Genomic DNA, 21,101 nt, shown 5'->3' with positions numbered 1-21,101 from the left:
CTAATTTCTTTAATCTATTTTTATACCATTCCCATATGGGGAAGAAATGTCATGTTTGATTCTGAGATTAAGTGCATGACATCCTAAATACAACTTTGAAACTATGGAATTATTATTTTATCTATTAGTTAGTGCAGTTATTGTGCATTATATCTTCAATGTTCAATTATTTTTGTAGCTTTAACAGAATCTTCCTGAAGTATAGAATTCCAAATCTTACTCTTGTAAAGACAAGAAGCATTGATATATCTAAAAACATTGACGTTAATGATGCACATGCTATTCTTACTTACAATGCCAATCGGGTCCAACTGGTACAATTTCTGCAAACAGAAAGACTCGTCATAGAGGTAAGTCATGACAATATACTGACAACTGTGACTTTTTAAAATGAAATTTAATGTATTGATTCATTGTGTTCTGTAGATCCAGTCATTACCAAGAGCATTCAGGTATGTGAAATTAATCAAATTATGCTTTAACAAAGAGAAGTAACCATTATAAAATGCACCAATAATTAAATATTATTATACTGTATGTGGTTACTCTAGATATATGCAACATAGCAAAATTATGGGAAATCCACTACTTTGAAAAAAATTGTTGTTTCCTCACTTATGGTGTTTATCTTCCCCTGCTAGCTAATACCCACTTGATCTCATAGGGCAACAGCTATTTTTCTCAAAGGGCAACAGTTATCTACATTTGTAGTAATGCAGTCCTACTTACTATGAACATTGCTACTTTTCAACATCTGTCAAGAACTTCCAAATGATTTGATTTGTTTTATTTATTAATCTTCTTCTCCTGTTCTGTGCATGGGTATTATAAGATCTGGTACAAGTCAGTTTGTGATGAGAATGATTTGTTGAGAATATGTTTCAGATTATATTATGTGTACATTCATTATGTAATACTAATCAAAATTTTACCATACATAAACAACTTGCATTTTATGTACACTACCTATCTGGTAAATACTGGATTTATAGAGAGACCCAGGAATAATATAATACTAAAATAACCATAAAATTTTTTGAATACCTGCTAATTAGATATACTCACACTTAATTTAACTATTTATTTCTTCAAATAATATAATCATAAATTACTAATTAAATAAGTAAGGTGAATTCTAAATCACAGATACTATACTACTTCACCAGTTGCCAATGTTAGAGGTATAAATGTTATAGACAACACTGAAATACTTAGCTCTGATAGCACGATGTGTTGTTAAGAGGTTGATTCAGCAACAAGATGCTTTCCCACACAGTTTGTAATTCTTTATTTATTTATTTGTCTGCATAAGTCTCTTTTTCAGTACATATATTGTACACAAAATATTGGACAGCTGTTGGTTTTACAACTGTCAAATATAATTTAAATAAATTTAAATTTTTATAAAGATTGGATCTGTACAGTTAATAATTACAAATTTGATTAAATATTGTATATTGTATATTACCCCCCCCCCCCATCAACCATGGACCTTGCCATTGGTGGGGAAGCTTGCGTGCCTCAGCGATACAGATAGCCGTACCATAGGTGCAACCACAATGGAGGGGTATCTGTTGAGAGGCCAGACAAACGCATGGTTCCTGAAGAGGGGCAGCAGCCTTTTCAGTAGTTGCAGTGGCAACAGTCTGGATAATTGACTAATCTGGCATTGTAACACTAACCAAAATGGCCTTGCTGTGCTGGTACTGCGAAAGGCTGAAAGCAAGGGGAAACTACAGCCATAATTTTTCCCGAGGGCATGCAGCTTTACTGTATGGTTAATGATGATGGCGTCCTCTTAGGTAAAATATTCCAGAGGTAAAATAGCCCCCATTCAGATCTCCGGGTGGGGACTATTCAAGAGGACGTCGTTATCAGGAGAAAGAAAACTGGCACTCTACAGATCGGAGCGTGGAATGTCAGATCCCTTAATGATGCAGGTAGGTTAGAAAATTTTAAAAGGGAAATGGATAGGTTAAAGTTAGATATAGTGGGAATTAGTGAAGTTCAGTGGCAGAAGGAACAAGACTTTGGTCAGGCGAATACAGGGTTATAAGTACAAAATCAAATAGTGGTAATGCAGGAGTCGGTTTAATAATGAATGGGAAAATAGGAATGCAGGTAAGCTACTACAAACAGCATAGTCAACGCATTATTGTGGCCAAGATAGACACAAAGTCCATGCCTACTACAGTAGTACAAGTTTATATGCCAACTAGCTCTGCAGATGACGAAGAAATTGAAGAAATGTATGATGAAATAAAAGAAATTATTCAGATAGTGAAGGGAGACAAAAATTTAATAGTCATGGGTGACTGGAATTTGGTAGTAGGAAAAGGGAGAGAAGGAAACATAGTAGGTGAATATGGATTGGGGGTAAGAAATGAAAGAGGAAGCCGCTTGGTAGAATTTTGCACAGGGCATAACAGGCGTTCTACGGATCGAAGCGTGGAATGTCAGATCCCTTAACCACACAGGTAGGTTAGAAAATTTAAAAAGGGAAATGGATAGGTTAAAGTTAAATATAGTGGGAATTAGTGAAGTTTGGTGGCAGGAGAAACAAGACTTTTGGTCAGGTGAATACAGGGTTATAAATACAAAATCAAATAGGGGTAATGCAGGAGTAGGTTTAATAATGAATAAAAAAATAGGAGTACGGGTAAGCTACTAGGAACAGCATAGTGAACGCATTATTGTGGCCAAGATAGACATGAAGCCCACACCTACTACAGAGTACAAGTTTATATGCCATCTAGCTCTGCAGATGATGAAGAAATTGATGGAATATATGATGAGATAAAAGAAATTATTCACGTAGTGAAGGGAGACAAAAATTTAATAGTCATGGGTGACTGGAATTAGAGAGTAGGAAAAGGGAGAGAAGGAAACATAGTAGGTGAATATGGATTGGGGCTAAGAAATGCAACAGGAAGCCACCTGGTAGAATTTTGCGCAGAGCATAACTTAATCATAGCTAACACTTGGTTCATGAATCATGAAAGAAGGTTGTATACATGGAAGAACCCTGGAGATACTAGAAAATATCAGTTAGATTATATAATGGTAAGGCAGAGATCTAGGAACCAGGTTTTAAATTGTAAGACATTTACAGGGGCAGATGTGGATTCTGACCACAATTTATTGGTTATGAACTGTAGATTAAAACTGAAGGAACTGCAGAAAGGTAGGAATTTGAGGAGATGGGACCTGGATAAACTGAAAGAACCAGAGGTTGTATAGGGTTTCAGGGAGAGCAAAAGGAAACAATTGACAGGAATGGGAGAAAGAAATACAGTAGAAGAAGAATGGGTAGCTTTGAGGGATGAAATAGTGAAGGCAGCCGAGGATCAAATAGGTAAAAAGACAAGGGCTAGTAGAAACCATTGGGTAACAGAAGAAATACTGAATTTAATTGATGCAATGAGAAAATATAAAAATGCAGTAAATGTAGCAGGCAAAAAGGAATACAAACATCTCAAAAATGAGATCAACAGGAAGAGCAAAAGGGCTAAGCAGGGATGGCTAGAGGACAAATGTAAGGATGTAGAGGCTTATCTCACTAGGGGTAAGATAGATACTGCCTACAGGGAAATTAAAGAGACCTTTGGAGAAAGGAGAACCACTTGCATGAATATCAAGACCTTTAATGGAAACTTGTTCTATGCAAAGAAGGGAAAACAGAAAGGTGGAAGGAGTATATAGAGGGTCTATACAAGGGCGATGTACTTGAACACAATATTATGGAAATGGAAGAGGATGTAGATGAAGATGAAATGGGAGATATGATACTGCGTGAAGAGTTTGACAGAGCACTGAAAGGCCTGAGTCGAAACAAGGCCCCCAGAGTGGACAACATTGCATTAGAACTACTGACAGCCTTGGGAAAGCCAGCCCTGACACAACTCTTCCATCTGGTAAGCGAGATGAATGAGACAGGTGAAATACCCTCAGACTTCAAGAAGAATGTAATAATTCCAATCCCAAAGAAAGCAGGTGTGACAGTTGTGAAAATTACCAAACTATCAGTTTAATAAGTCACAGCTGTGAAATACTAACGTGAAATCTTTACAGACAAATGGAAAAACTGATAGAAGCTGACCTCGGGGAAGATCAGTTTGGATTCCGTAGAAATGTTGGAACACGTGAGGCAATACTGACCCTTGACTTATCTTAGAAGAAAGATAAAGGAAAGGCAAACCTACATTTCTAGCATTTGTAGACTTAGAGAAAGCTTTTGACAATGTTGATTGGAATACTCTCTTTCAAATTCTGAAGGTGGCAGGGGTAAAATACAGGGAGCGAAAGGCTATTTACAATTTGTACAGAAAGCAGATGGCAGTTATAAGAGTCGAGGGACATGAAAGGGAAGCAGTGGTTGTAGCCTCCCCCAATGTTATTCAATCTGTATTTTGAGCAAGCAGTGAAGGAAACCAAAAAAAAGTTTGGAGTAGGTATTAAAATCCATGGAGAAGAAATAAAAACTTTGAGGTTCGCCGATAACATTGTAATTCTGTCAGAGACAGCAAAGGACTTAGAAGAGCAGTTGAACGGAATGGTCAGGGTCTTGAAAGGAGGGTATAAGATGAACATCAACAAAAGCAAAATGAGGATAATGGAACGTAGTCGAATTAAGTCAGGTGATGCTGAGGGAATTAGTTTAGGAAATGAGACACTTAAAGTAGTAAAGGAGTTTTGCTATATGGGGAGCAAAATAACTGATGATGGTCGAAGTAGAGAGTGTATAAAATGTAGACTGGCAATGGCAAGGAAAGTGTTTCTGAAGAAGAAAAATTTGTTAACATCGAATATAGATTTAAATGTCAGGAAGTCGTTTCTGAAAGTATTTGTATGGAGAGTAGGCATGTATGGAAGTGAAACATGGACGATAAATAGTTTAGACAAGAAGAAAATAGAAGCTTTCAAAATGTGGTGCTACAGAAGAATGCTGAAGATTAGATGGGTAGATCACGTAAGTAATGACGAGGTATTGAATAGAATTGGGGAGAAGAGGAGCTTGTGGCACAACTTGACTAGAAGAAGGGATTGGTTGGTACGACATGTTCTGAGACATCAAGGGGTCGCCAGTTTAGTATTGGAGGCCAGTGTGGAAGGTAAAAGTGAAGAGGGAGGCGAAGAGATGAATACAATAAGCAGATACAGAGTGATGTAGGTTGCACTAGGTACTGGGAGATGAAGAAGCTTGCACAGGATGGAGTAGCATGGAGAGCTGCATCAAACCAGTCTCAGGACTGAAGACCACAACAATAACATATCTCTTGCTGCTATTTTTATAGTATAATCTGGAATATCATCCATACCAGCTAAATAATTACTCTATAGTGAATTAATGACATTTAGGTGTTCATTTGGGCCAATTGGACTGAGAAAAATGAATACTTACTTATTTCAATATGAGCAAGTTATTTCATTGTTGTATGGTTGTATTACCAACTTTTTTCCTTCACTATTTTTCCAGCAAGAGTTGGATTATATGAACTGAAGTGGTTTGCAACTGTCCTAGGATCAGTGACATTTTTCCATCATGCAATATCACAATATTTTTGGGAGCAGTCTTTTTCCACATTAGGTCACACACAGCCAAGTGGAGTGACTACATAAAATTAATCACAGCTGAGGCAGAAGCCAGACTGAGATTTATTTGAAGAATCCTCAGAGAATGTAGTCGATTAACAAAACACTTGTTCAACCAATACTTGAATATTGTTCGTCAGTCTGGGTTTCGTACTAGATAGAATTGATGTAGGAAATACAGGAAATCCAAAGAAAAGAGCATGTTTTGTTACGGTTCATTTAGTAAAAGTGAAAGTTTCACAGAGATGCTCAGCCAACTCCAGTGGCAGACACTGCAAGAGAGGCGTCCTGCATGACGGTGTGGTCTACCTGTTGGTGTACCACACCTCTAATCAAAAGATTATTTAAACACAAGAACGACACAGGCTTATGTTCCTAGAAGAGTCAGCCAATATATCTCTTTCCTAGTATAAGTTGTGAAAAGATCATGAAGACAAAACTGGAGAGATTTGAGCCTACAAAGAGCCTTAGCAACAATCATTCTGTGGGCAGATCATTCGCTACTAGAGAAAAGAAAAGGACGAAGTGACACTGGTACACAAAATTCCCCTGACCACACACTGTAATGTGACTCGTGGAGTATAGATGTAGTTGCAAAAGTAAATGTTCGGGTACTTAGATTCCCAAACCTCTTGCTCAGTTCACTTGCTGATGCTGGCACATAAACAAGAATTCTTCTATGACCTCGAACTAGCCTAATGACCTCATCTGAAAAATGTCTGCTTGGCACCTGTGTCAGATATATATATGGCTCCCATAATGTACTGTCCTTTATTTTCTTGCGGGATGCTCTCGATAGTACGGTCCTCAGTGCACATATTGTCCTGTCGTGACTGGTGAAAGAAAAGGAATAAATAAATTATTTTTTGGGCAGACCACTAATGCTATAGGCTTTTAGTCACTTTTTATTCCTGTCTCAAGTAATGACATTCCATTGCGATCCTTAACAGTGGTTGCTGGATACAGCATATGACATCAATAATTGGCTTACGACTGGGAAGAGATGTGTAAATGAAATACTGAAGTGAAACATTTGATGTTAATCTGAACAACATGTGACCAATAGTGATTAATTTTCTATTTTACTTTATTGCTATAATGAATTACATAGCCAACATGAAGTCTGGCACGTTCCCCTTCTTTATTGTGATGACAGATTGGTAACCAACGAGACTGTATGTATAATGAGCATCACCGAACTACTATTTGGACTTAGAGAGGAGAATTTGAAGGTAATTTTCTGGAACAACAGCAGCCACTGGAAAGGTTAGTACAACCTATATATTCAGGGAGGCATATGAAGACAGATTTTCTTCTCTGGGAGGGGGACATATTCCATGGAAGTGACTTTTGTAATACATACAATCTGCACAGTTTTAATCTCGCTATTTCAAAGTTTTATTATTCGCCAATAGATTTACAGCTTTATTCTGTGCATTAGTAAGTGAGGTCTAATAATAATCTGAAGCTTTCTGTCATGACAAAAGTGCAGATACCAGAATAAGAGATAACTTTTGTATCATACTGTGTTATAATGCATAGAAACCAGCTTAATTGCTTAAGATACCTGAAATAATTTGAACTGTGGATTTTTAAACAGATCTAAAATATATATCTTCAATCTCCTCTATCGGATACCAGCCAGGCCTGATGAAGGGATGGGAGGAGGGGGGATAAGGAGGCAAGATCCCCAGAGCCCAAGTCTCAAGGTGGGCCAAAGTCTCTCAAGGGGATGGAGCTCCCAGGGTGGTCAGTTGAAAAATATGTCAGACACCAATTGTAAAATAAATTTTGTATCATACTGGGTTTTGGAACATGTCCAAAGTTGCAACATTAGTCAGTCATCAACTCATAATTGAGGTCTGTTTTTTGACATCAACAATATTATTGATACACCTCCACCAACATAAGTTTGCACATCGCAGTTCACTTTTAAACTGGCTGTTCTATGAATGACTAAAAGAATGCATGCACCAAGCACCATCTAATAGGCTAGTCTAAGTACATGGATGCCACATGGCACAACACTATTAGCTCCACAATGCTGTACCACTCCTCGTGTCACACGACTGTTGCTCGAGATTGTCATTAATCGAGCACTGCTTGCTTTAATTTGTGTTTAATAATCCTGTATTTGAAACAAATGGAAATCTTACCAGTGAAAACATTTTAATTAGAAACTGCAATTTTTATCATCATTGATACTGCGAGCTGAATTTTTGCCTGTTCTCTTTCCCCGTTTATTGGTTACCAGTAATTTTTTTTAAGCGAATATAACTGAGTCAAATAAACAAGTGAAAAACTGCTTAATAAATTATAAAACCAGTTGGTTCTTCCAATTCCTGTTCCTTAATTCTCTTTTCGTCAATGGGAGGTAGCATCTACCAATGATGAAGTAAAGAATTACCGCAACTACTCCCTCTCTGGGTTTCCCCGTCTGTTCCTAAAGATCACCATTCTCGTGCTCACCTGTTGTTTGTCAGCTGCACCCACAGTGGGGAAACTACTGGAGGGAAGACCTACACTTTTGCATATAGTAAGGCTAAGAGCTGACCGTAGTGTGCATCCACTTTGTCTCAAACCTTCAAGTTAGGAACAATGACACCGGTTTGTTTTACAAACTTCCGATAGTTGTGGATTTAGTCTCAAAGAGTGCAAGCTTGATTTAAGTGATATTACCATTGTAAAATCTAAACACAAGTCTGGGGAAATCAAGACAAAAGAAAAAAGAGAAAGTCGAGAAAGGGAATAAACCCAGACAAGTTTACTCAGACTCGGATTTGTTTCAACTTCAGTGTACAATGGTAAAGAAAATGACAAATGCAGTCACCTGATGCTGAAGCTGCAGCAGTGGAGAACCTCAAAGATAAATCTCATATGTGACTGTCGAATAATTATTATTTATTAACCAATGTATACGCCCCAGGAGGTCCAGGAAAAACCTGGGAATTTTTTCATCCAGGAAAAAACCAGGAAAAAACTGGAAATTTTTTAGAATTTCTGGAATTTTTCATTGTTTTAGTTTTCAATTAAATTTTTATAATTTTGTCTGGTAAGAACCAGTACTCCAACAAAGGATATTACTGTATCCTGCTACTGCAGAATAATACTGTTGCAATAAAACATGAATGAGAGAAAAAACAGAAAAAGGAAATGTGTCATATAAAACAACAAAACACAGTGCTCATACAAGCATCTGCCAATAACAAAATGTGTTAAAGGCATTAGGAAGACTATGCAATGCTGCATAACAAAAAATTGCCTCATATGAGTGTGACATCACAACTGTTTAGCAGTTACGAGCTGGCTCATGCACATGCACAGTTGAATTGCATATGAGTAGTACCTTCTCCCACTTCTGGCTACAGAAATGTGGCTTTTGGATGCGTAAGTAGTCGCAGCAAGCAGGTAGATGCTACTGGGAAAAATTCTACTGACATGCCCAAGCCGCCAGATTCACGCATACAGTGAGGGGGGATGGGAGGGGGGGGGGGGGGGGCAAACCGAATTATCTGATCTGGGCAGCAATTTTGGGGGGGAGGGGGTGGGGGCAAATTCGTATTCTTGTGGGAAAAAAAACCTTGTTTCACAAAGCACCTAGCATCCAGCGCAAGTTGGACTATTGATTATTCATATGATCCATTCCTTGTAAGACTGATTATATTGATGATATGTGCAGAAAAATTTAAAACTAGTGGCAGGTACACAAATCTGAGCATCAAAGAAGTCATCCAGTTTCCTAACAATGCCTTCATAGGGTAGGGTTGGGGGCTCTAACTGAGGGAAAAACTTCCTAAACATGTGAAAGTGTAACATTTCTATCACAAAAAAAAGAAAATGTTCATGAGTCACCTGATATATTGTATGCTGTTCAAACTGCAAGTGGTACACTGTCCATTCCTCAGGTTATGCATCAAAAGAATGAAGGTGTGGAAGTGGCATCTGGCCTCTGGTGTTCTGTGCTTCAGTCATTATTGCCCGCTGGGTTTGTTGTATGTCCATCAAGCTGCCCTTAGTTGCTAGCAAGGAGTTGATTGGCTCTGAAACTGAATAAGTGGAGTGAGTGATTAGACTACAGAAGTCGCCATTGCATACAGAAATTAAAGACACTCTAAAATATATTCTACACAAAAACTATGAGCTTTTTTATGAATTTTCAACAAGTGCCACACTTAAGCACCAGAGTTCTCTCCAGTGAATGTCTGATTTTTCGGTAATTGAGATGGCCAAGAAAGACAGTCAGACATCTACAAAAAGGTAACAGATTAATAAGTTTATTTACAATATGTACACCTCATAATTGAGGTATACAGAACTTTGAATTGCTATGAGTTCTTCTGTGTAGCTGAGTTATGTAGAAGGAGAGTGATATTCTTTCTACTTAGATGTATTTACTCACTGCAGTTTTCCTACTAAGGTCAATACAAGTCTGCAGGCACACTGATTCCACTGATTCTGGAGATGAAGCTCTGAGTGCATCTCCTTAAAATAATTCACTGGTCATTCAAGAGTCACAGGCAGTGAGGTCATGTGATAACAGTGTCCTATGTGGGTGCCTCACCTATCGGAGATAGTAAGCGACGGGAGGGCGAGCCCACTGGTGATGTGCTGGTGAGACATTTAGATGTGCCACCTCCTGTGCAGTACACCCAGTACAGTCTTTGTGAAAGATGTGAAAGATGCTTGGAGCACTTGCAGGTGCACCCAGCTCTTAAAAGCCAATAAATCACACTGAATTTACACTGATAACTCTAAATGGTATGAAAATGTTGAAATTCTTGTGTTGACTTCATCTTTTTGGGATACTGCAGTTAAAACAGCAGTTGAAATTAATTTTGCGAAGAATTTAATTAATAGAGATAGCAGTTTCAATGTGGACAAATTATGGAATCCTGTGCTTTCTTTAATAAACATGCAAAGATGTTGCTACAGTGCAACTGACAATGACACTTTGATTTCCAAGTGTAGATCAACTGCATAGCAACTGGTTCAATGTATACATACTCTACCACCTAGTCCCCCTTAAACATCCCAACAACCACCACCACTCTACCACCAATCAATCTCTCTGATGCATGTGTATCTCTAGTATAAAAGGATAGAATGAGTACTGTAGCTTCAGTCTATTAGCTCACCCTGAAGGTGGCCAAACGGTAGAAGGCTGAAATATTGGAAGAATAATTAAAATTTGTGCGGCTGCACTCATTACATTTACCAGATTTACTGCACCTCAAAAACATGAAGATGAAGATGCACACAAAACTAAGTTTGTTCCAAACTGGCACATATTGCCAGATCTCTGAGACCTATGGATACCATGACTAACTATTTTGCTGAAGGAATTCATACTCATATTGACAGATTGAAGTATGTGTTGCTATTAAAATCAACAATGCCTGTGGAAAATCTTTAGCAAGGTGGCTTCCATATGGTAACATATAATTTATTCTCATGAAAGAGTTATGAGATTTTCAGTTTCAAGGATCTGACCCCTGGACAAAAAGAACTGGAGTCATCTCAATATGACAAGCTAAGTAAACTTGAAAGTTTAGTGTAATCTTTGCTCCTCTCAGATATTCATGAAAGACTTTGCTTATTAATTACTTAGACTAGACATTGTTTAGTGTGGACAATAGATGGAAGAAAGGAGGGGGAAAATTACATGGTGGAGTGTTTATAGTTGTCATAAGTAGTTTCACTTGTATTGAAATTGTAGTACATAGTTTCTGTAAGTTAGTAGAGATAATGCCATGCTTGACAGCCAGAATATATTAATAATTGGTTTCTTTTACTGACATCATGACTCAAATGAGATAATTGATGAACATTTCAAACAAAACTTGAGTCTCATTTCAAAGAGGTATAACACTCATATAATTATAGTTGATGCTAACTTCAATCTATCCTTGGTACATAGGTGAAAATACATGTTTAAATTGGTGGTAGTCATAAAACATCACCCAAAACATACTGAATGCTATCTCAGAAAATTATTTTGAATAATTAGTTCAGGAGCCCACTCAAAGTGTAAATTGTTGCAAAAATATACATGATCCCTTAGCAACAAATAAACTCGAGCAAATAGAGAGCATCATGATGAAGACATGGATTGGTCACCACAATGTTGTTGTAGCAAGACCCCACCAAAAATAAATGCATAATATATCTATCTAAAAAGGCAGATACAAATTTGATTTATGTGTTTCCAAGAAACAGTCTTCACTCCTTCCATTCTAACTGTGAAAGCATAAACAAAGATGTGGTGTGAATTCACAGGAAGTCATGGTAGTTGCGAGGTATATACCAAATGAGTGGTACTGATCCCCCATGCTACTCAAAACAGGTGAGAACATTGTTGCAGAAGTAATGAAAAGAGCATGCAAATTTTTTGAACCTTTTCACAATGAAACTCTGTCTTGAAATCTGGCAGAAAATCCAAAGAAATTCTGGCCATATGTAAAGTATACCAGAAGCAAGTTGAAATCAATACCTGCACTGTGTGAAAGCAATGGAAACAGTATTGATGACAGTGACACTAAAGCAAAAGTACTAAACACAGTTGTCTGAAGTTACTTCACCAAAGAAGATAAAATAAATATCTTAGCCATAAATATCTTCAAAGCAGCAAAGCCGCATCTATCACTTAATAAAGGCAAGGCCTCCAATCCAGATTGTACACCAGGTAGGTACCTTTCAGAGTGTGCTAATGCAAAAATTCCTTACTTAAGAATCATATGCAACTGCTTGCTCAGCATAAGATCTTTATCTAAAGACTGGAAAGTTGCACAAGTCACATCAACACTCAAGAAAGGAAATAGAAATAATCCACTGAATTACAAGCCCATATCACTACAGTCCAATCCATGAACAAAGGCAGTTCACACAGGTAGAGAGACAGATAGGGATTGGATTTCTGCCAATTTCAAGCAACAATTCTGGTATGTGCCTGCACGTACTTCATGTCTGATGTGAGCATGTATCTTGCAAATTATCTCTTTCACTTCCCTGTGTAGGATTTGTCACTTACACCACCATCAAACATAACAACCCACAAAGAATGGAATAAATATTCACTAAATAACTCATTAAGATCATGTTTAATGGTCACATTGTGTATGACATTAACATCAGAGCACTCAGGACAGTACTGAAGACTCATTGACTGTTGGAGAATGCATGATGTAACTGCACAGGATGTTTGTGACTCCAACTATAATGCTGATTTACAGGTACATATACTGTGTTTGAACATTGTGAATTACCTTGAAGAAAATGATTTACTGGCAAATAGCCAACATGGATTAAGAAAATATTGTCATGTAGAAGAACATTTAAGCAGCTGAATGATGAACACTAACTGCACTTAATGGAGGTTTATTCAGCACTTGCACATACAAGGGTGTGGAGCAAACTGCCTCTGGCCAGAACACATACAGTATATATACAGCTACAGAACATTCCAGTACAATGATTCTTTACATTTGTGGATACTTCTAGAATGTACTCAAACCAAATACAGAAATTAAAATTGTACAGTCCAGTTGAGTTTTGAACTCATGACCCTCCATGCAACAGTTCAGCTCTGTAACCACTACACCACATCTTTACTCAGCTCCTGGTGTGACATTGCTCCCTATTTAAGAGAGCAGCGTCTTGGTGTTATGTCGTCCTAGTTGAGGAACGAGTCATCGGTCCTGCATACTCCGACTCTCGTTGACTGATGCTCGCCCTGCAGGTGATCTTCTTAGAACTTCATTTGCCGCTATGCTTTTCATCAGCTTTCTGCTTGTTGCCTGTCTCTGGAGATTTAAATTTACCCTGGGTTGCAGGATCCTTGTACGGCTTCATTTGCAGGACATGGACCATATCTCTGATCTTTCATCATCTTGTGTCGGGGTCGAAATCTTCAACTTCATAAGTAACATCAGACAACTCTCTTGCAACCTTATAAGGCCCAAAGTAGCGCCTGAGGAGCTTCTCAGAGAGACCAACCTTCCACTCAGGAGTGAAGATCCAGACGAGGTCACCAGGCTGGTAGGCAATGCGGCAATGGCTCGTGTCATATCTTTGGCAATTGTTTTCTTGAGCCTGCAGCATCCAGAGTCGAGCTAACTGGTGAGCTTCCTCAGCTCTGGTTAACACCTGGCTGATGTAGTTGGTGTCCACATAATCAGGATGTAATGGAAACACAGTGTCCATTGTTGTAGTTGCCTCATGGCCATATACCAGGAAAAATGGTGTAAATCCTGTGGTGTCTTGTCTGGCAGTGTTGTAGGCAAACGTCACAAAAGGTAGCACCTCATCCCACTTGCTCTGCTCAACATTGACAGCACATTGGCCAAGGTCATATTAAGGTGTTCAGTAAGCCCGTTGGATTGTGGATAGTAGGCAGTCATCATGTGATGAGTAATGTTGCACCAACAGTTTATCTGTCACAAGATTCAACTGAAAACTTTCCCTCAATCTGTAATTAATGACCTTGGGGCTCTATGTTTTAATATAATGTCTTCCTTGATGAATTTGACTACCTCGGATGCTTCGGCTGTTTTCCCGGCTTTTGTAATGGCGTAGCATGTCAGATAATCAGTGCAAACAATAATCCATATCTTGCCATTAGCAGACATTGGAAATCGCCCAAGGAGGTCAATCCCAACATGCTGGAAAGGCGTTTCGGCTGGTGGAATTGGTATGAGTCAGCCAGGTGGTTTCTGAGGAACTGCTTTTCTCCTCTGGCACTCTCGACAGTGTGACACATAGTGACGGACACTCCTAAATAAACCTGGCCAGAAAAATCTCTTGCAGATTCTATCATATGTCTTAATAAATCCTAAATATCCAGCCTTAGGTGTGTCATGGAATTTCCGTAGAACATCTAAGCCCATGTGTTTATGAATCACTGGTAGCCACCTCTTTCAAAGCAGATCAAAGTTTTTCTTGCAAAGCAATCCATTAACTACCTTAAATTGTCCTTTCACATCCTCTGACTGATTTAAGGCAAGCAGAATTTGAGATATCTTGGTGTCCTTCTTCTGCTAAGCAGAGAGATCCTGGAGTGCTGTAAGACAGTCACTATCTTCATCAAAGACTTGATGGTCTCGCACAGGATTTCTTCACTGACAGTCAGCATCTTGGTGTTTTCTTACAGTTTTGTACACTATGGCAATGTCATACTCTTGAAGGCATAGTGCTCACCTGGCGAGTTGTCCTGTTGGGCCCTTAAGACCTGTCAACCAACAAGTGAATGGTGGCCTGTAACAACTGTGAATGGCCTTCCATAGAGATACTGCCAAAATTTGCAAATGGCCCAGATCACAGCAAGACATTCTCTTTCTGTAGTTGAGTAGTTTCTCTTGGTAGTTTCTCTTGGCTTTTGTAAGTGTCCTACAAGCATAGGCTATAACCTTCTCTTTTCCATCCGAAATTTGCACCAGAACAGCACCGATCCCATACCACTGGCATCTGTGTGTAGTTCTGTAGGTGCTCTCTCATCATACAGACCAAGTACAGGGTCAGTCATCAGAGCTTTTCACAGCACATCAAAAGAATCTTGTTGAGCACCACCCCAGATAAATTTAGCATCAGCTTTAACAACTCTTGGAATGGCCTGGCTCTGATACAAAAGTCTTTGATAAAATTATGGTAATAAGAACATAATCCAAGGGAGCTTCTCACATCTCTAATACTTTTAGGAATTGGAAATTCCATTATAGCTCTCATCTTTTCTGGGTCTGGCCATGCAACTTCGTTTGACACAAGGTGTCCAAGTATTTTGATTTCTTTTGTTCCAAAGAGACACTTTCTAGTATTAAGTTTCAGCCCAACTTGTTGGAGACACTTAATAACGGCCCTCAATCTTTTTATCTAACGTCTCTGAGAACACTATAATGTCATCTAAATAACAAAGACACATCGTCCATATCAGGTAACATAGAAGATTATCCATCATCCATTCAAAAGTTGCTGGTGCATTACACAAACCAAATGGCATTATCTTAAACTCATACAGACCCTCAGGGCTGATGAATGCAGTTTTCTCACTATCGGCCTCATCTACTTCAATTTGCCAGTATCCCAGGTACAAGTCCATGGTTGAGAGAAACTTAGCCCGTTCAGACAATCTAGTGTATCGTCAATTCGTGGAGGAGGGTAAACGTCCTTTTTAGTTATCTTATTAAGCTTCCTGTAATCAACAAAAAAGTGCCAATTGCCATCCTTCTACCTAATGAGGACCACTGATGATGACCATGGGCTCTGCAAAGGCTGAATGACATCATTCTTCATCATTTTCTCTACCTCATCACAAATCATATGACGTTCCGTTGCTGACACATGCTATGCTCTCTGGCTTATTTGTTGATGGTCTCCAGTGCTAATCCGGTGCTTCACCATCGATTTGTCTAATTTGTTCTTCACCTGTGGATTGAAGCATTCAGAGAACTCTTGAAGAATAGCAAGTAGCTTCTTCTGTTGTTACTTAGTGAGATTTGGTGATAGTGGAGCTAGAAGATCTTGTCTCGTAGTAGTAGTGCTAATTTCGGCCACAGACTTGGCATTGGAGGTTTCTATGAGACTCAGCTGTTCTAAAATTAACAGCTCAGCATTTGCTACATACATGCATCTTGGAAGGATCTGCTGTTCTCGGCGAGATTTAATTATCCACAATTCACTGAATCCATTCTTAAACGAGACAACAGAGGCTGGGATGACCAAGATATTCTCCAGTGGTATGCTTCTCTTACATTCCACTACAAGATCCATGGGTTGATGCATGGCATGACACATCTACATCTACATACTCCGCAATCCACCATACGGTGCATGGTGGAGGGTACCTCGTACCACAACTAGCATCATTTCTCCCTGTTCCACTCCCAAACAGAATGAGGGAAAAATGACTGCCTATATGCCTCTGTACGAGCCGTAATCTCTCTTATCTTATCTTTGTGGTCTTTCCGAGAAATATAAGTTGGCAGCAGTAAAATTGTACTGCAGTCAGCCTCAAATGCTGGTTCTCTAAATTTCCTCAGTAGTGATTCACGAAAAGAACGCCTCCTTTCCTCTAGAGACTCCCACCAGAGTTCCTGAAGCATTACCGTAACACTCACATGATGATCAAACCTACCAGTAACAAATCTAGCAGCCTGCCTTTGAATTGCTTCTATGTTCTCCCTCAATCCGACCTGATAGGGATCCCAAACGCTTGAGCAGTACACAAGAATAGGTCGTATTAGTGTTTTATAAGCGGTCTCCTTTACAGATGAACCACATCTTCCCAAAATTCTACTAATGAACCGAAGATGACTATCCGCCTTCCCCACAGCTGCCATGACAGTTACCTTTCTAGCACTGACCACAGGAATGATTACTTCATCCAGCACACATAGTCTCCACACACTCAGATGCGCATCTTCCTGTCCACAGTATCTCATCTTGTCTAGCATAATATTCAAGTAACTAACATCTATAATTGCCTGAGAAGCTTTCAAAAAGTCCATCTGAGAATGATGTCATGACTATGCTCTTGTAAGATGATGAATTCTAAGGGCTATGTATGACCACTTATACCCACACAAATGGTACATCTTCCTGTAGGTTTTACATATTTCCCATTAGCCACCTTCAGCAGGGATGTTTTGTTGTTGACGAATACAGTTTTCTGCAACTGGCGACGGTACTTCTCTGAAATGACTGAATATGATGCTCCAGAATCCACAAGAGCTTGGGCCATCCATGAGGATATCAATGTAGTTTCCTATCATTTTTGTAGTGATCGACAGTGGAGGATTTTTCTCTTAGGTGGCTGCTGGAGAGGATGCTCCACAACATGCCGATCAAGGTCTCCATTGCTGCTTAGAAGCTCCAGCCAGTCTTTTTTGATGCATTGTCTCGATATACTGGCACCATTTTATGAATTCGTCTGCTGCTGAAACCTCCTTCAGGAGTAGGCTTGATACATGTCCTCAGTAAAACCTCTTGAAGCATCTCAGTTTTTTGCTTGCCGGGCAATCCAAGTGCCTTCTGAACTTCCTCTCTCACTATCTGACAAACAACACTTGTGAAGTCAGTTGCTTCCTCCATCACAGACATCAATACGATGCTTGGAAGCCATTCAAACTTCTTGCATGTAATTCTTTTTTGACCTTCAAGGAAGGTCCCTCGCTCTAGTTTCTTTGTGGTGGTCAGGTGATTGGCTGGAGCTTCTAAACGCAATGGAGACCTTGATCAGTGTGTTGTGGAGCATCCTCTTCAGCAGCTAGTTTGTGGTGATGGTGACCTGAGTCGTCCTGCACCCATATCTTCTTGCTCATCGTCGTCGTAACGGAGCTGGCTTCGGCTAAGATTTGTCTGCTGTCTTCTGGCACAGGCATCATGAAATATCCACCACCTTTCTCAACAACAGCACACCACATGTCCCGGTCGTCCACAGTGGAAACATACTGGTTGGTTAACCCGGGTCCTCCAGACATCAGTCTTCCTTGGTGCCCAAACAGGTTCCACATGCCATGCGGCATTGTAGGAATGTAACTCCACTTGGGTCTCAACTTTTTCATCATTTTAGAGGGAAATGAAGGACAAGAGATTGGGTTCAATGTCTGTTCCACTTCCTCCCTTATGACCTCTTGAAGCATCTCAGTTTTTTGCTTGCCAGGAAATCCTAGTGCCTTCTGAACTTCCTCTCTCACTATCTGACGAAGAACACTTGTGAAATCAGTTGCTTCCTCCATCACAGACATCAATACAATGTTTGGAAGCCATTCAAACTTCTTGCATGTAATTCTTTTTTGATGCATTGTCTCGATATACTGGCACCATTTTATGAATTCGTCTGCTGTTGAAACTTCCTTCAGGAGTAGGCTTGATACATGTCCTCAGCAATACCCTTCATGAGATGTAAAACCTTAACTCCCTCTTTCATTCTAGGTTCCACTATTTTACACAGCTCCAAGACGTCTTGAATGTAGGATGCTGTAGTTTCTCTTGGACACTGTGCCCTGCACTTTAATTTATCTTCAGCCTTGTACTTCTGTCGTTATGTGTCGCTGAAATACTTGCTCAGTTCTGCCTGCAATGCTTCCCAGCTTGTGAACTTCTCCTCGTTGTTCTCATACCATTGCTTGGCAGTGTGCTCCAAGTAGAAAAATATGTTACCCAAACACACGGTGTCATCCCATTCATTAAATTAGGCTAAACGCTCATATACCTTCAGCCACTTGTTTGGATTTTGGCCATTGTCACCAGAGAACCCGAAAGGACATTTCATGTGGTGGCACACTGTTGCTGTCATCATAATGTCCTCTTCTTCTTCTGTCTCTGGTAGATTGCAATCTGTTGAATACAGTTCGAACTCGGGTTTCTCGCTGCGTAAACAGCAGCTCTATCATGGCCTGTCGAGACCCAGGTGAAGTTACATTCCTACAATGCCATGTACGGAAACTGTTTGGGCCATTGTGTAGTCGATAATGTGCGCTGCCTCAAGTTCGAATACCCAGCGCCTCCACCAGAATAATGTCATGTAGAAGAAGTTGTAAACAGCTGAATGATGAACACTAACTTCACTTAATGAAGGTTTATTCAGCACTTGCACATACAAGAGCACAGAGTGAACTGCCTCCAGCCAGAACACATACGGTATATATACAGCTACAGAATATTCCAGTACAATGATTCTTTACATTCGTGGATACTTCTAGAATGTACTCAAACCAAATATAGAAATTAAAATTGTACAGTCCAGGTGAGTTTTGAATTTACGACCCTCCGTACAGAAGTTCAGGACCGTTACCACTACACCACGTCTCAGCTTCTTCTGTGACAATATCATTCTTGTGAAACACAACTACCTCTCTGTTCTTACAAAGTAAAGAGTACTATCAACAGGGGTGTCAAGTTGATTTCATATTTTTGATTTCAATGGGCTTTTGACACCATTCCTCACAAGCAATCTCTAATCTGATTGCATGCTTATGGAGTACTTTTTCAGTTGCACAAACGGATTCTAGATTTACTGTCAGAAAGGTCACAGTTCACAGAAGTTAACAGAAAGTCCTTGAATATGACAGAAGTTATATCTGGAATTCCGCAAGGAAGAGCCCTCTGCTGCTTCTGATCTATATAAATGATGTAGGAGACAATCTGAGCAGCACTCTTAGGTGGCTTACAAATTCTGTCATTTACAATCTTGCAAAATTATCAGATGATCAAAACCACTTGCATGATGATGTACATAATAATTCTATATGGCATAAAAACTGGCAATTAACTCTAAATAATGAAAAAGTGTGAGGTCACCCACATGAGTTCTAAAAGAAATCTGCTGAACGTATTACAAAATAAATCACACAAATATAATGGCTGTGAAATCAACTACATAATTATGACTACAGCAATGAATAATTTAAATTGGAACAAGCACACAGATAATGTGGGGAATGTGACTCACAGTTGGTTATTTATTTGCAAAATACTTAGAAAATGTAATAGGTCTACTAAAGAGACTGCTTACACTATGCTTGTCCATCGTCTTTTGGGGTATTGCTGCATAGTGTGGGATCTTCATCAGATTGGATTGATGGAGGATATCAAAAAAGTTCAGGAAAGGGTATCTCATTTTGTATTATCATGAAGCAGGGAAGACAGAACACCATGGATATGATATGCAAATTGGGATCACACACATTACAACAAAGGTGTGTTTTGTTGCGGAAGGATCTTCTCATGAAATTTCAATCTCCAACATTCTTCTCCAAAAGCCAAAATATTTTTCTGATGCCCATCTAAATCATCATAATAAAATAACAGAAATCAGAGCTCACCAGCAAAAATTTAAGTGTACATTTTCCTGCACTCTGTTTGAGAGTGTAATGGTAGAGAAATAGCTTGAAGGTGATTTGATGAACCCTCTATCAGGCACTTAGTTGTGAATTGCAGAATAATCATGTAAAAGTAGATATAGATGAGCAGTTAACAGAATATAAGCAGATGGTAACCTTGACGTACTGCACACTCAACCGTTAGGTGCAAACTGAATTTTCCTAAGATATTTACGATAAGCCCCCCATGAACCACGGGCCTAGCTGTTGGTGGGCGGGCTTGCGTGCCTCAGCAATACAGGTACAGTACGTGCAACCACAATGGAGGGGTATCTGTTGAGAGGTCACACGAACGTTTGGTTACTTAAGAGGGGCAGCAGCCTTTTCAGTAGGCAACAGTTTGGAAGATTGATTGGTCTGGCCTTGTAACACTAACCAAAACGGCCTTGCTGTGCTGGTACTGCAAACGGCTAAAAGTAAGGGGAAACTACAGCCATAATTTTTCCTGAGGGCATGCAGCATTACTGTATGGTTAAATGATGATGGTGTCTTCTTAGGTAAAATATTCTGGAGGTAAAATAGACCCCCATTCAGACCTCAGGTGGGGACTACTCAAGAGGACGTCGTTATCAGGAGTAAGAAAACTGGTGTTCTATGGATTGGAGTACGGAATGTCAGATCCCTTAATTGGGCAGGTAG

At 39.4% G+C, this 21,101-nt stretch overlaps 1 long non-coding RNA gene across 2 annotated transcripts in view; it reads right to left on the bottom strand.

Moving 5' to 3' along the window:
• The window catches only part of LOC126415177 (uncharacterized), a 375,032-nt gene that overhangs the window by 6,553 nt on the left and 347,378 nt on the right, over positions 1-21,101 (bottom strand). For both annotated transcript variants that reach the window (XR_007575386.1, XR_007575387.1), the window contains exons 3-4: positions 9,445-9,638; positions 294-323 (exon numbers count right to left, since the gene is read on the bottom strand). This is a non-coding gene — a long non-coding RNA (uncharacterized LOC126415177). The remainder of the gene's footprint in view (positions 1-293; positions 324-9,444; positions 9,639-21,101) is intronic.

The sequence above is a fragment of the Schistocerca serialis genome, chromosome 1, assembly GCF_023864345.2.
Source record: "Schistocerca serialis cubense isolate TAMUIC-IGC-003099 chromosome 1, iqSchSeri2.2, whole genome shotgun sequence".
NCBI classification, from domain to species: domain Eukaryota; kingdom Metazoa; phylum Arthropoda; class Insecta; order Orthoptera; family Acrididae; genus Schistocerca; species Schistocerca serialis.
The sequence above is the reverse complement of the archived record's forward strand: the minus strand, read 5'-3'. Positions and strand labels throughout refer to the sequence as shown.